The sequence below is a fragment of the Sinohyriopsis cumingii genome, chromosome 2, assembly GCF_028554795.1.
Source record: "Sinohyriopsis cumingii isolate HCF-2022 chromosome 2, ASM2855479v2, whole genome shotgun sequence".
Lineage (NCBI taxonomy): Eukaryota > Metazoa > Mollusca > Bivalvia > Unionida > Unionidae > Sinohyriopsis > Sinohyriopsis cumingii.
Genome location: NC_142962.1, coordinates 119,846,498 through 119,859,660, shown reverse-complemented (window position 1 = coordinate 119,859,660; position 13,163 = coordinate 119,846,498).

Sequence of the window (13,163 nt, the reverse complement as noted above, 5' to 3'; positions counted from 1 at the left end):
TTGATTTAAATGTGTTACTTGTTTCTGTTATCTTTTTTGGTACACATTATACATAATTTTAAACTCCTTTCGTTTAACATTTTATCTTGCTGTATTTGATGGTTTCATGCCTTTGGAAGTGTTCTTCTACCTAAATTGTCCATGCAGTTTGTTTGTTTTGAACTTCACGACATAACCACTTTTGTACAAAGGTGCCGTAGAACACTATTACCACGTACGTACATATATGAGATCCTTTCTTTCGGTTATAAATTTTGAGAGAGATAAAGAGGGAGGTGTATTAAAGCTCGGTATGAACCTAACATTCACAGTCTATAGCCCAGTTTGGTAAGTGCATCTTGAAATTACGTCCCTTGACGTGCTCTCCATTGCAGCCGATAAGAAAAGTATAAACCGACACTTCCGGGGAGCAATTTCCAAGAATGGCTAGGATATTTATTGAAGAGATTGCCATTCGTTTTATGTGCTCTATGGATAGACGGACACACAGGAACACATATCATACATCACCATTTAAAGAGGGGGGAGGAATATGAGTTGCATGCTTTCTCACCCGCAACCATGGGTAATAATTATCAATCTTCTGAGCACAAATCTTCAAATCAAGAGTAAAATTTTCAGATTGTATAAATTTTATGCAAATGGATGCTTACATAAAATATATCAATATTGGTATGAACTTTATGTCAGGTTATTGTGGCAATAAACATGAAAAATTAGAAAAGATATGTTCATAACTTTGATTTAATTTGCTGAACAAAAAAAAGATGTATTGAAGTAGTACTATTCATGAAACTTGACAGTAACCACATTCACAACAGGTCCTTGTTCTTAATGGTTTTTAATACAGTGCACACAAAAAAATTTATTCTAGAAATCACAATTTAAGGGAAAATACATTGAACAGCATAAAAATATGAAAATACTATTTCAATTCTTCTTTTCTTTTAAAAGTATCCAACTAACACAGACATTGATTGTTTTGACAATAGTGAACTCTGCATCACCTAATGGTTTTAAGTCTTTCCTACGTTTAATATGTCTAGTAAAAATTTCAGGGAGGTAAAACTCATTCAACATAGTGACTATACTTTCCCAAAATTCAATGTCAAATAAATACGTTCTACTGGACGTCATTCTAAGGTCCACACATAAAAGTCGCACCATTTGTATCGTGAAATTGCAAGTTGTCCCTGCATCTGATAATAATATGAATGACTTCAACCCATGTGTGGAAATTTGGGATTGATTATAAATCCAGATTCTTTTACGGGTATCACTGGGTGCTTTGAGAGTGAGTCTTTCACATAAAACCTATGTGCAGCTGCTTCATGACTGTTGTCCCATTTCACACTATCACATATGTGTGTGTGTTTGTGTGTGTGTGTGTGTGTGTGTGTGTGTGTGTAATTTGGATTTTTAACGCAGTTTTAACAATTTTTCAGTCATATCGCTACGATGTCTGCAATGCGGCAGTTTATAGTGATGTCTAGCACTGGGGCATCAGGCCGCAGACATGTAGCATGATGTCCCACCCAGTCACATTATCCTGATACCAGGCCGACCAGTCCTAACACTAACCTCTTAATGCTGAGCGCCAAGCAAGGCAGCTGCTAGTACCATTTTTGTAAGTCTTTGGTATGATTCGGCCGGGGATCGAACCCACGACGTCCCGCATCCGAGGCGGACGCTCTAACCACTAGGCCAACGGAGCGGTTCACTATCACATGTGAAATTTGTGTATCCCTGACTATCTTTAAAATTTAGTTGGGTGGATTGTTGGGTAGCTTTTTACAAATCATCCAAAACTTTGAAAAAGTTTATCGACCACTTCTATCAACATTCCATTCTGTGCTCTTGGACTGTTTTCTCGTTCTCAACTCAGTAACTTTGCAGTCATCTGCACTTACAGAAAGTTTTTCAAGGTAATTTTGAAATGCAACTGTTGGGTCATGACTTTTTAAGTTAACACCGTCATGGTACATGAACTCTGGTTCCGGTAACCCGATTTGTACTTGTGGCAAGTACTTAGTGGTTTATAGCTGTGTACAAGATTCATTTGAAAACATTTTTTTATGTTTAAAAAAAGGAAAGGTATAATTAATATATTCAGTTGCATAACTTCTCAAAGTACAAATATTAAAGTCGTTATCTCATTTGACTGTATCTAATGGACCTTTCGCAATTTCATCTATATACTTGTCGCCGAGATGGCAAAAACCAGTCAGAGTTTGGTATTTCCCCAATAGGCTCATATATATTTTATTTCAATCTTAATATATATTAGTTTTCTTCGATGTACTCACATAAATTCGAACCCCATATTTCTTCACAAGCTTGCTGTGTTATTGTTGTTGTTGTTGTTGTTATGAGTAATTTGTATTTTCAAGACTTAGTTATTGATTGCCAAAAGGGAAGGATAAGTGCTTTGGCAAATTTATAAATGACATTTGTTTCTCTATTTCTCCTGCTTATTTAAAATTTACGGCTCCTCAAGTTTATGCAAACTTTCCATCATTTGAAACAAAACTAGGGTAAACATTTATTAAGTAAACAAACTACACAAACAATTCTACTAAAATACACTTTAAATCTAGTTCAAAGATTCATGTTATTAAGCGTGAAGTCCAAATTGTTTGAACGTGATCCAGTTTGATTGCAATAAATTATTATGTTTCATTGCAACTGACTCACTTATAAATATTAAATAAGAGCAAATGAAACATTTTACAACGTATTTCCTGCTGAAAGACGATTTCAAAAGCATCAGAGTTTTTAAATCAGTCGACGTTTTACGATTCCGGTAAAGAATGATGTTTTTCAGAGCGTTTATGTTACGTACTTGTAACGTTTAAATTTGATCGATCGCCTTTTCCTTTGTTTAATATCTATTGTTACAATGCTCCCCGGAAGTAAGTAATGGACGCTCATTGCAAGAATGATAACTCTGCAGTTATTCTTTAAGGGCGGTAAATAATGTTATCGAACTGGGATATTGGGAAGCCTTGATGCTGTGTTTGGAACTCGAATGCACTCTATCGGTGTACCACTGATATGCTCCTGCGCCCTACTTTGCAAGTCAGGCATGGCATGACCTATGGATCACGTGCAATCAGTAAGACTGTCTTGATGCTCTGTAAAAAATATTTGACATGTGTGTTCTTTTGACAACCTTACATACATACGATTAGAACATAAATAACATTTACGATAAGAACAGAAATAACCCGACAATCTATGAAAATATGAAACAAAATACACTACTGAAATAGCATGGTCTGTAATCCTATGTTTGATATGTGAAACATATCTCGAATAGACTGTACATAAAACCATTGTCGCAAACCACGCGTGACGATCCGCTACTTTCTTCTTTCTCACCCGTGGTTGCCTGTAACAAGAAATCCTCGTTTAACACGAATAAGCATAAACAAAATATACGTCATAAACAAGATTTACGCCATAAACAAAACATTATAAGGAAGATATACGTCATCAATGTCGCATCTATGAAAGTGCCCTTTTTATGGATCAATAAATGACTATTTTTGGAAGAGAAACTTGGATTGGCCCATTCAAATAAACAAAGATTATGCTGAGTGCACATTACGAGAAATGTTTCCTCGCGCTTACTCTGACTGGTTAAGCAGTTGTATTCATATTGGTGACAAATAAGAAAATTTTATCGTAGGTAGCCATGTTTCATAAAAGCATAGTGATTTACGTCCGTGGCTTGAGACGATGACATAAAACAAGATCTGAATCATTTTAAAGGAGCCACAGTGGCTCAGTTGTCAGCGTTCAGGACACTTTCGGGTCAGCTCGGCCGTCGTGGTGTGTCCCTGGAAAAGACGATTTGCTCCAATTGCATCTGCACGATATAATCTTCCATATATTAATGCGCAATTAATCTCCAAACAAAGAAAGAAAATAGTTTAAATCAGAGAAATATGGGTCACACTGGTAAAGTAAGATAACTAAAAAGACTACCAGTTCATTTTGCAGTGTAAACATTTACAATAAGTGGCTTCAGCTGTAAAGAGCAATCGTAATTAAAAAAAAGATACATACATCCCAAGATTCCGAATAATGGCATTGGACCACTAATTATTTTATTCCTAGGGAGCTAGCATATTGGTGGAGGAATAAAAACAGAGTACTAAATATTTTGAGATGCAACCATTGGCTGGGATATGAAGTTACTTTTTCCCATTATTAACGTTACAAACTTCAAACTATGTAATATAATTGACAACAAAAATATTCGTTTTTAATTTCTTACTTACAAAATATGAAATGAATTATTGGTGTAAGGCTATATTATTTTTAGGTGCAGACCAGGGTCCCTTTGTTTAACTGCAGACGGTTAGAACAACTGGCGCTGAACAGGTGCTTTTCAATGCTGAAAATATTTGTCTAACTATAATGAATGAAGGATTGGAGGTTTGTATGGGAATCTAATGCATACATTATGTGTATTTTTATTTTCTACTGTATTACCAATAAGGACATGAATTATTGATCCAATTCCTATAGAGGTGGGGGCAGTGATTGTGATGTATGTCTGCATCCAGTTCAGTGTCATTAGGTGACTTGTATGAAAGCAAAATGCAGTGAAATAATTCTATAGTAATTTAAAGACGATACAAGTGAAAATGCAAATAATTATGAAAAACAAGCCGCATGAAGCTTTACAGCTGCCGAATAGCTAATACTAACTGGATAAGTTGACACATTATTTTTTCTCCATGTGACATTGAAAGTTCGATTCTAATATATTTTTGAACAGATACTGCCATATTTAACAACTTCCTGAGATGTATGAAATTGACCATATTTGCAGAATTTTGTTTTTAGTCATCTTACTAATCTCCTTTATATTTTTGTTCAGTTTCCCTTTCTGTATGAATGGAACAGCATTGAGTTGCAGGGTGGAATGTTGTTTTCCCAACTCCTAAACTCACTGTGTTATGTTACATATCACTGCATTGAATGTTTATATTACATCACCTCGAAACAAAGCCACATTTCTTATCTCAGCTTGGATCTTTGCTATATCTTTCCTGTATATGTTCCTCTCGCTGGACATGGCATGAAAATTATGACTATATTACACTTTTTGTCGCATAGACTCTAAAATTTATACTTTGTTATGTTGTATATGCTTTTCGAATTGTATAATTTAGTCCTGATATATGTGTCAATGTATTAATGTGATTAGTTAGGTTATCAGTAGTAAAGGGGGATACATTAGCGACAATGGGAATTAGCATTACAGACCCCCCTGGGACAGATTAGCGACAAGGGAAATTTAACATGGAGAAAAATCGTGGGTCAGATTAGCGACAAGGGAAATTAACATGGGAATAAATCGTGGGTCACTCTAGCGACAAGGGGAATTTAACATGGAACTATAGTGTGGGTCTGTCTAGCGACAAGGGGAAATTAACATGGGAATAGGGGACTGTATAGCGTCAAAGGAATTTAAACAGGGTGGGTCTGTCTAGCGACAAGGGGAAATTAACATGGGGAATAGAGTTTGGGCTTTTGGGATTTTTTTTTTTAAATTTAAATTTAAATTTAAAAAAAGGGGTAGGCAATGGAAAGGCTATCTCTTTTCGAGAAATATGGGGGCCCTGAAAAGGGCCTTTGGATTTATGTTAATATGCCCTTAACATAAAAGGCATCTGTGGCATCTTCTTGTCCTCAAGCTGCGTCTTACAGCAGGGCCATACATCAGAGTCCTCTTGAGGCAACCTTGTCTCTCTATGTAGACTCTTCGTATCCACAAACTGCTGGTGGTCCTGTGGACAACGGTCCACTTGGATCGGACATACATGAGCATGTCCGTCCTGAACATCATTGAAGACACGAAGGTGGAAGATTCAACGTCAGTCCACATCTTGCGGCTACGAGAATAGCTGAGTGAGTGATTGCACTGAACTGCGCTTATTTATAGGTACAGGTAGGATTGAAACGGATTGAGTTCATTCACCAATCCAAACACGCGTTACAAAATTCAGTCAGCCCGCATCCAATCCGAAGAGAGCAGTCTGTGACGTCACGTAGTCTATATAGATTTGCTAGCGCTTGTGTGCAGTCAATCTATGCGACAGTGATTCAACATGACGGAAACTCAGAAAACGATCCATTGGGGTGCACCAGCAGGGGAGACTGCCCAAGGGAACCCGGACTTACTTTCAGAAGAGGTACATTGGGATTTTGTGGATTTTCTTACCTCGCAAGAATTTGTTCCGGAACCTTCGTTACCATCTTCATTACCGCAAGTGGAGAATTTTAGACAGAGACAGAAAGAAGAATTGGAGAAATTTATGCAACGACAAAAGGAAGCGGAACAAGCTTTTCTCCTACAGCAACAGCAACAGCAACAAGAAGAGGTAAGAAAAAAACAACAGCAACAACAGCAAGAAGAAGTAGCAGCAAAGAAACAAGAGGGTGAAAATCAAACGGCTACGGTACTGTTGGACATTTTAGCGGAGTTAAGAAGTCTGAAACAAATGTATCAGACTTCTTTATCACGACCGAAGAGAATACGACCTTCCCGAGCTAAACACGCCAACCCTGTGACTAAGCCTGTCGTACCACCCTTAGTGATTTCAACCCAATCATCAGAAGTAGGCCTTGGCCGTGGCAAAGGCTTAAGGCAGTTAAAGTTGATTGGTTAAACTCACTCCTACACCAAAATAAAAAGGCCCTTTTCAGGGCAACCCACATTTCTCGAAAAGAAATACAATTTCAATTTGCCAATAACTCAAAAATAAACCCCACCCATTTTACCCTTATAGTACGTGTCTGTGTATGAGTGCGTGAGTGTAGCTTCTTATTTTAAAATCAAAACTCAAAGACACTTACCTTATATCATTCATGTATTCTTTTATCCATTTTTTTACAATCCAATTCACAATTCACCACAGAACACTTTAACTAAAAGTTCATTGACTTCTTCTTTCTCCTTGTTTAGTCTCTCTGTTTTTTGAATTTCTTCACCGTTTTTTCCTCATTTTCTTCCCTTCTTCTTTTCTTCTCCTGTTTCTTTGCTTCTTTTAAATAGAATTGTCTTCTTTCTTCCTCTTCTTCCTCTGAAGAATCCCTCTCTTCTTTCGAAGAATCCCTCTCTTCTTCTGAAGAATCCTTCTTTTCTTCTGACTCCTCTTGTTTCTTTTTTGGGCAATCTGGAGACCAATGTCCTTTTTCTTGACAATAATAACAGGTATCTTGACTTTTGTCTTTTTTAGCCCCTGTTTTTTTTCTTTTTTGACGGTCTGGACACTCTGAAGACCAATGCCCTTTCTTCTGACAGATATAGCAAGTATCTTGACTTTTATCTCGAAAGGAAGGAGAGTAGTCCGTGGGCTGGTCTGAAGAGAATTTTCTAATGACCCCTCGCAAAGCTCTGACGAAACGTTCCATCTGGGTAGTCTCTTCCATCGTTGTGCTCGGCTTGAGAGTGAAATGAATAGTGAAAGGACAAGACACACACCCTTTTTATATACGCTGGTTTGCCAAGACTATAAATTAGTCTATGGTGTTTAAACTTGAGTCATTTGACGTTTTGCACTCAAGATGAAACGATCCCATTCATTCGAGAAGAAAGAAGAAGAAGAAGAAAGTAAGAGGCAGAAACGTGATCTATCTCCTCGTACCAGGGCTGAAATCTTGGCACAAATTCATGCCAGTGATTTTGAAGAGGACATGAGTGAACCAGAATCCGAACCCTCTAAACCAAGTTCACCACCCTTAGTCAACCCTGAAAAGTACTATTCCATTCGAGAGACGGAAAAGCGCTCCTCTAGAAAATTTAGAACCACGGCTTACACCTACACGGTGAAGTTTAAAGATTTCAAGGCCGACGTACCCTTGGAGAAAGCAGAAGGGTTTATCACCGAGATGTGGGATTCTTTGCTCACCGCACTCAAGCGACAATGTCAAGCCAAAGAAGACGATCGCTTGACACTATCGATAGATCACGACGGTTTGAAATCCCCTGTTTGGATCGAGTTTAGCAGACCCGCAGAACTGACCCCTTCCAAAGTCATGGACAAGATTCAACACGTACAACAATCTAATGACCAGTTTGACATCACCGATGGTAAAGCCACACTGAAAATGGCCCACGTCTCTCCTCCTCAAGGAACTAGATGCAAAAAGATGTTATTGGTGGACGACCTTCGCAACACCAAAAAGAGTCTCGTCCGAATTAACAACCCTCAAGACCAGATGTGTTTAGCCCGTGCCATCGTGGTGGGACGAACCTATGCCAACAAGAACGACACGGTAGAATGGAAAAGAACCTGGAAAACTATTCAACGATGCGATCGAGCCAAACAACGAAATGAAGCAGAACTCCTGTTGCAACAAGCCGGACTGTCCAAAGACACACCCTGTGGCATTCCTGAGATGCAAAAATTGCAAGATGCCCTAGCTCCACGCTACACCTTGAAAGTGCACCCTCAAGAAATGCGCGGGTCTCTGTTGTTTCGAGGCCAAGACTTTAAGGACGGAAAATACATTCATGTCTATCATCACGATGACCATTTCGATACCATTACCAGTATCACTGGATTCCTGGGATACGGTTATTACTGTGAGAAATGTGACCATGGTTATAACAATCGAGAGCAACACAAGCATTGTGGATTGAAACGTTCAGGATGTTTGGCCTCTTCACCCTGTCTGAGCGAAGAACCAGTGCCTTGTTCAACTTGTCTGCGCACATTTGTCAGCCCTACCTGTTACCAACAACATCTGAAAACGCAAGGTTCACAGAAGAAATGTGCTTGTCAACTCCTGAGATTGTGCTCTACGTGTGAACAAGTCATACGTACCAATAATACCAAGGCACACGTATGTTCAGGAAAGAAAAAATGTCACATTTGTCACCACATCGTGGACTTGGAACACCAATGCTACGTGCAAAAATACCAACCCCCACCAGAGAAAGAGGACGGTCACAAGAAGAAAGGCAATTTCATCTTTTTCGATTTCGAATGCATGCAAGAGACTGGCATTCACATTCCTAATTTCTGCGTGGCTCATCGAGCGTGCGAGAAGTGTATTCAAGAACCTATCTTCAGTCATTGCCCTCACTGCAGCAAGATTCCTGGAGGACGTGAAAAAATCTTTCGGGGACCAAACACGTTAGCCGATTTTGCCCAATGGGTCTTAGACCCCATCGACAAGACGTGGAGCCAAGAGGACATCGAACGTTACGGAGATTGTCATCGTCATGCGACGGTGATGGCTCACAATTTCTCCGGATACGATGGACAGTTTCTTCTCAGATACTATACGGAACAAGGCACCGAACGTCCTAAAGTGACTTTGAACGGAGCCAAAATCATTTTCATGCAAGTGGGACAAGTACAGTTTAAAGATTCGATGAGTTACTTGGCCATGCCTTTGAGCCGAATGCCTAAAACGTTTGGAATAACATAAATGGCTAAAGGGTACTTTCCACACTTTTTCAATACGGAAGCCAATCAACACGCCGTTCTACCCCATTTGCCTGAGGCTCACTATTACGACCCCGACAACATGCGTACCGAACAACGAGAAGCTTTCTACGCTTGGTACCAGGCTCACGCCTCGGACCCTTTCGACTTTCAGGAAGAAATGCTAAAGTATTGTCGTTCCGACGTGGACATTTTACGGCGTTGCTGTGGAAAATTTCGAGAACTGTTCATGGAACACGGAGGGGTCGATCCTTTGAAAGAAGCTTGCACCATTGCCAAAGCGTGTTCCTTAGTGTACCGCCAACGATTCATGCCTGAAAACACCGTGGCTGTCATCAGTCCTCAAACGACCCACTATGTCAAGCGTCAATACTCGGTCAAAGCCCTACGTTGGTTACATTACTTGTGCGACAAGGAAGACAAATGGATTCAGCATGCCCGCAACGGAGGAGGCGAAAAGACCATCGGAACGTATTCGGTCGATGGCTGGGACTTAGAAAACCCCAAGATCGTGTACGAGTTTAACGGTTGCTTATTTCACGGATGTCCCGTCTGCTACCCTGACCGTGACACTAAAAATCAGTTTTTGCAACGAACCATGGAAGACTTGTACCAGGACACTTGTCAGCGACGCCTAAAGTTAGAACAGCAAGGATATCAAGTGGTGGAAATGTTGGAACACGAGTACGATCACCGTTTGAAAACCGATCCCGAGTTTAAACGCCTCGTGGAAAGTTACCAGTTCATGGACCCGCTGAACCCGAGGGATAGTTTGTACGGAGGAAGGACCAATGCCACCTGTTTGCTGTACCAAGCCAACGAAGAGAAAGGAGAAGAAATCAAATACTTGGACGTGTGTTCGCTGTATCCCTACGTGTGCAAATATTGTCGCTTTCCTGTAGGGCACCCGCAATTGTTGACGGAACACATCGACCTGAAAAACATTCGACAATACGAAGGCTTGATCAAGTGCAAAGTTTTGCCTCCCACGAACCTATACCATCCCGTCTTACCTCACCATTGTCAAGGCAAACTGATGTTTCCCTTGTGCCGTACTTGTGCCGAAACGTGCAACCAGGACCAGCCTTGCCATCACAGCCAGGAAGAACGTGCCTTGACGGGAACCTGGGTCAGCGTGGAATTATTCAAAGCTCTGGACATGGGATACCAACTGTTAGAAGTGTACGAAATTTGCCACTTTCCCAAGACACAACAGTACCACAAGGGTGACCCTACTCAGAAAGGCATTTTCGCCGACTACGTGGATGCCTTTTTGAAACTGAAGCAAGAAGCCAGCGGCTATCCTTCCTGGTGTCACACTCCCGAAGACCAAATACAATTCAAAGAGAAATACTATGCACAAGAAGGCATCTCTTTAGACCACATCGAAAAAAACGAAGGCAGGCGATCGTTTGCCAAAGTGATGTTAAATTGCTTGTGGGGTAAAATGGCACAACGACCGTGTCTACCCAAGACGGAATATTTGACAGAACCTTTCCGCTACTTCCAGATGATTCACGACAAAACCAAATACATGAAACACGTGGACGTCGTTCGAGAGGATTTGATCTTGGTCAATTACGAAGAAGATCTGGACTTTGTACAAGACGACCCTTTTGGAAATGTCATCATTGCGGCTTACGTGACAGCTCATGCTCGCTTAAAATTGTACGAAGCTTTAGAACTGTTAGAAGAACGCGTCCTGTACTTTGACACGGACAGTTGCATTTACATCCATCACCCGATTCAACAGCACCCTGACATCGAAGGAGACCGTTTAGGAGCCTGGACAGACGAGCATCCCGACGACAAGATTCTAAGTTTCGTCAGTGGCGGTCCCAAAAATTACGGCTACGAATACCGGGACAAACAAGGAGAAGTGCACACGACGTGCAAAGTGAAAGGACTGACTCTGAATCATCGTACCAGTCGAGTGGTCAACTTTGGGGTATTGAAAGAAGCGTTGCAATCGGGAGAGGATGGAAACTTTAAAGTGACCACCTATCAACCGAACAAGATTGTACGTTTACCCACTCACCACATCGTCAGTCGACCCTTGGAAAAAGTCTATCAAATTGTATACCAGAAGCGAGTGCGACTTCCCAGTCACTTCACCTTACCGTACGGTCACGTCGGTATTGGTCTGTATATGAAAAGGAACCCTAGGCAAGATCGATAGTTCATTGTTCGTTGAAGTAACTTACCATGTCGTTGACGAAGAAGAAACCAGATTGGTTAGGAGTCAAATGTTGGACATCACCGAGACCAGGGTTTTGAGGCTTGGACACAAGAGGTGGCTCAGTATGCACGAGAGTTATTCAAGGAAAAAAGTTACTTTTCAACCTGTGTTAGTGACGGTGCCAGAAGAACCCGTCACCCAGGACAGGACTGTCGTGGACAGGCCTGAAAGACCCTTTCGGGAGGACACTTGTGTGACCTTACCCCTACTGTAGAACTGGTTAGAACTTTACCCAAAACATGTTGTACAGACACTTGTGTTTATTCCACGTTCATGGTTATCATGTGCCTTTTATTCTTGTACTTAAGCCTTTGGCTTTTATGCATTTTTGTCTTTCGTATTCATGTTTGAAAAAAAAAATTCAATAAACGTATTCTGAAAAAGTATATAAACTCTTGTCTTGTTTGTTTTTTTCGTGTCACAAGTGACATTTCTCACACCATGGCTACCTCTGCTGTCTCTGCTCCCTCTTCCTCTACTGTCAAAGTCATCGACGAACACTTAGATCGTGCCAGTTGGGAGGCTTTGTATCTTCGCCATCCCTTTAACATGCTCATTGCTGGACCTAGCGGTTCAGGCAAAACCGAATTCGTCAAACGTTTGATCGAACATAAACATCATTTGATCGATCGACCCCCTCAACGAATCGTGTGGTGTTACAAAGAGTGGCAATCGGCGTACAGCCTCTTGCGAGAAAGTCAAGGCGATTCCATCGTGTTTGTGGAAGGCATTCCTAAAGAAGACGACGGCATCGTCTCTGACTCCCGTCAAACCCATTTGGTCATTTTCGACGACATGTTAGGAGAAGACGAAGAAGAAATTAAACTGTGGTTCACGCGCAAAGGGCATCACCGTAATGCCAGTGTCGTTTACATCACCCAAAATTTCTTTCAACAAAGTAAAGCCCATCGCACCATCAGTCTCAATGCGCATTACGTGGTCTTGTTTAAAAGCCCTCGAGATAAATCGCAAGTGCAAGTCTTAGCCAAACAGTTAGGAACGCCTTGGCTGACTCAGGCGTACGACGATGCCACTCAAACACCACACGCCTATTTACTCGTCGATTTGAAACCTACGATTCCCGAGGATTTGCGATTTCGTACCCACTTGTTTCACCACTGGTGCCAAGACGGAGGGCCTGTCCTGTACACGTCTCCGTCCTCGACTTCATTTCACTCCCCATAAAAAAATCTATAAAAACCTCAGACCCTTTTTCGTCTGTCTCACTCTCAGTGCGAACATGACGTCCCTTCAGTCGCATCTTCCCGTCAAATTGATTCGTGCCTTGTATGGCATCAGTCGAGAAAAAGATCCACAAACACGAGCTCGTGTCTTAGAAGCTAGTCTCAAAGAAGTCTTACGATGGTTCACGGTGACGGCACGTCAATTACTCCAAGGAATCATTCAGATTCCTCATCAAACCCAACGCTTTTTCGATCGAAACAAAGTCG